Source organism: Pinus tabuliformis, chromosome 6 (genome assembly GCF_031772625.1).
Source record: "Pinus tabuliformis cultivar Carrire ecotype Pingquan chromosome 6, CPIR1, whole genome shotgun sequence".
NCBI classification, from domain to species: domain Eukaryota; kingdom Viridiplantae; phylum Streptophyta; class Pinopsida; order Pinales; family Pinaceae; genus Pinus; species Pinus tabuliformis.
In genome coordinates this window covers 206428156-206432482 of record NC_142292.1, presented here as the reverse complement: position 1 = coordinate 206432482, position 4327 = coordinate 206428156, and positions in this window count along the sequence as shown.

Below are 4327 nucleotides of genomic sequence, written 5' to 3'. Positions count from 1 at the left end.
CGGAAATGCACAACGTCGGCTGTCGTAGCGGCTACGGAAATGCACGGATTCGTATACGTATCCGTACGAAATGTACAAATTGATAAAATATAATAATAACATACATGATGAGAGGCATTGAATAAGTTTGCTACAAAGTGAAAAAGAATGAGTGGTTGGGTGGGATGGAATTTTAAAAGTAATTTTTTTTTATGGTTAAATATAGTCTAAAATTTTATAAAATTGTTAATATTTTTTTTTAAATGCGAAGACGGGTTGGAGAGGTGTGAAAAGTGTTAAATTTAATGATTAATTTTATTTTAAAATTCCCGTTTGTTATCGAAATTTTTGATGCTGAAAAATATGTTTGGAGATATAGTGAATAATATTTTTATCAATTTCTTTTTTTGGCCTATGCCTCAAAAGTTAATTTAAAATATAATAAGTTTACAATGTTTTAATTATTATAAAATAACAAGCTGTCTTTAGTGTGATTTTTTGGAGGTTTTTCTAGTGGGTTTTTTCCGGTGTAATTTCTCTAAAATCAGGTAGGAATTTAAGTTCCAGGGTGTTGAATCCATATATACAGTGAAAAAACCAGTTTAAATAACACAAATGAAGATTTCACCTCAGTTTAAATAACACAAATTAAGATTTCACCTCAAAATTTTTCACCAGATTCTGATACCGGAAGTCCAAAAAATCACACTAAAAACGACTCCAAAAATAATTAAATATATTTTAATGATCAAATTTATAATTTATTATTATTTTTGTTTTAACGTTAAATAAAAAAACAATTTTAAATATATTCTTAAAATTAATTTATATATTTTTAAATTTTTTAATGTTAGTTGATGATATATATTATTTTGGTAAAAAAAAATCAGTATCATTTGGTCTGTCATTGAGAAACTATACCATTACCCTAAATAGGTGGCTTTAGGCGATTATATCAGTCCATAATTGATAATACAATGCAAGTTTAACAATAAGATATACAGACTATGCAAGTTTTACAATAAAATATACTCTGAAAATAAACTATGAAATACAAGCCTATAATTATTTTGAAATAGCTGATAATAAAATACAAGCCTATAATTATTTTGAAATAGCTGATAATAATTTAGAGAAAAGTAAACAAAAATTGAGATTTGAGCATTCAACTAGAAGGGAAGTCCACCTGTATAGTTTCATGAGCTCCTGTATTCTCTTCAAAACTAGTGAGCTCCAAATCAACTAACTTTATCACGAGTATAAAGAGTTTGGAGTTCATTTTCTTTAAATGGAGTTGTGTCTCGAAATGCTAAGAATGATTTTTTTTTGGAACTTTTAATCGTTCCACCAAAACCTTTTTTATAATTGTTTTGATTTTCTAATACAAATTAGCAATTTGGTGATATCTAGTTTCCTTCGTGCCAGTGTCCCTTATTGTGGGGATCTAGTGACCTACATAGTCCTCAACTTTTTCATTAGACATGAAGCACATGTTCATTTGGGCTTCTTGCTTTGCTTGTTGTATTTCTCTACGAATTAAAAGGGGAGTGTTCTCCCAAAAGATTGCAACATATCTTTCAACATTAGATTTGGCTTTGGAGCTTGGTGGATGCGTGGAGGGTCATCGCCCTCTATAACTAAAGGAAGTAGAATCTTGTGGTATGCTCAGCCAAAGGTATGGGAGATAGGACCAAGAGAACATCGATACATTGATCAAACACCAAACCTGACAAGGAGTTGACCAAATAAGATTTTGAAAGGCGAGCTTGATTGAGAGAATAAGCGCTAAGAGTGGGAAGGGTGGGCAAAGGGAGAGAGGAGTGACCTCCCATTAAAAGATGAGAGGGAAACATAAATGTGGGGTTAAGAAAGGAAAAGAAAATAACTAATAGATAAAGGGTCTACCACCCTTGAAACATAGAACGATTAGATAAAACACAAGGAAGGGAAGGAGCAGGTTGTCTTTATTGCTCAAGAATGCAGAGAGCTTAGAGCCCATAAATATATGGATCATAAAGATAAATGCAAATCAAAACAAGTATCAGTAGAGATGTCAAATTGAAACAAGACCGCCTACTTGAGAGCAGTTGAAACCATGATTATCGAGCTTGATTCCTGATGCACCACTGCCATATATGATGGGACACCCTAAGTTGCCAAGTGCAATTATGCGAAGATGTGGGAGGAAACAACACAATTTTTGTCATGGACCAAAATTGTTGTGGAATGAAAGGCTCATGGATTTGCATGTACTTGGAGATCACATTCACACCATTTGTTAAGGACTCATGTGCATGAGTTGCCATGAGTGTTAATTTGTAATTTTTTACTTTAAACAACATACTTGTACTTTTAAAATTTTTTAATGTAACTATCTTTTTATTATTATTTTTCCATATAACATGATTTTTTTATGCAATGACATAATTGTCCAAGTTATTTTTTAATACTCATCACTATTTATGAATGTAGGGTAGTTCATTATTATTATTTAAGGAAAACTATGTCATATGAAATAATTTGTTGGTAGATTTTTTACTTTTAAGTTTTAGATTCTTAGTTGTTATGTCCATACAAAAAAACAAGCTCTTAACTGATTAGAAATAATTTTAATTATTTCTCAAATATCAAAAAGTAATTTAAAAAAAAAAAAACCAATTTCTTTTATAATCATAATTGAGACGACTCGCAATTATCTCACATACTTTTTTTTAAAGTAATATTTAACTTTACTTATAGATAAAAAACCAAATAGTAATTCATATATATATATATATATATATATATATATAAACAATTAAAACCTTTGTATAAATATTAAATGCATATAAACTATTTATATCTAAATAACCTACAATCCAAATTATCATACAAATATATATAATGACTAAGGGAAAAAAATATAATTTTCCCATAAAACACGATGAAACTTCAAAAATATAAATTTGTTACAAAGTCATCTTTGTATGTTAATCAAATCCATTGTATAAATATTCCTCGATGGGGGTGTTATCCCGGTTGTCAATCTACTACAAGGAGTATAAACGGGTACATTTATGCCTCACACAACATGACATCTCATCGACCAAACTACTACATTACACATGTGCTTCTGGAATGGACAGATTTTTGGTAGTCCTCAAGGAATGAACTTGGTCCCACACCATTTCTCGCATGTCTTGTGTGTGGCACAACCATGGTCCTATATGAAGGCTCACATGTCACCACCCTCCCAAATTAATTACCCACAACCTCAATTCAAGGATTTCATACATCCCAAGATCATTCCTCCTGTCGGTCTAGATATGACGAGCTCCCTCAATTGCAAATTGGTTACATGGTTCGATCACTCTGGCATGAGCTTTATGCTCATTTATGAGTTCATCATGTGGTATTGTCTTGGGTTTATAAAGTTCACGATCCATTAAGACACTTGGACAAGGTCGTGCAGGTTTCATGGATTACTCTCCTTTCATTGTACTAGGTTTCCCATATGCGAAGTTTGTTACATAGGCCCTCAAATGCTTACAGGGTTGCATAAATATGATCGTTTGGTTGTTAAAGAAGAGCTAGTCTATTGGATCCACGACTCTTCCACCCAACTTAAGCAGATACTACAAAAGACTATCATAGTGTCTAAAGGTTAGTGTCTAGATATCCCCACTCCTATCCCCTCACCTTGTCTCAGTTGCGTCGTAGAGTTTCTCACAGTGTAGTCTCCCTGAGTTGGGTCTTTCCTCAATGTATTTTGTATTTTTTTTGGATAATATGGGGACTGGCTCATCCTTCGAACTTGTGGTGGTTCTATCCTAGGCCTCTTTATAAGCATCTGAACCATCGAGAGTTTATTTTAATTGCCCAGTACTTGTTTGTGGGGTTTGGTATTATGGCTCCTTCTCTATTTGGTTCTGAATCCAAGTTTAGACTCTTCCCTCTCTAGTCTTTGAATATGATAACAAGTGTGATACAACTATCACATTGGGGTTTTGGGGAGTACCAATTACTTCCTCCTTGTTAATATGCATTTTCTTCTTGCCTAAAATCCACAATTTCCCTTTGCATTTGAGTGAGTTTTCTCTCTTGTTGTCACTACAATTGGGAAGTCATTCATTTCTTTTTTTTGTAGGAAAACATTTTAATTGCAAGTATTTCATGGATCCTCGACAAATATTACTAGTGTGATGGGATGGTGCATCAGGTGCATCCTCCTCAAGGCACATATGCCTTTTTGGGTGGGAATTTGTAGAAATTTTTTTCGAAGTTGCCCCTCTTGAAGTTAGAAAAGAAATCCTCAATTTGGAAGTGAAGGAATTTAGAGATCGTAAATACTTCTTTGATTCTGAGATAT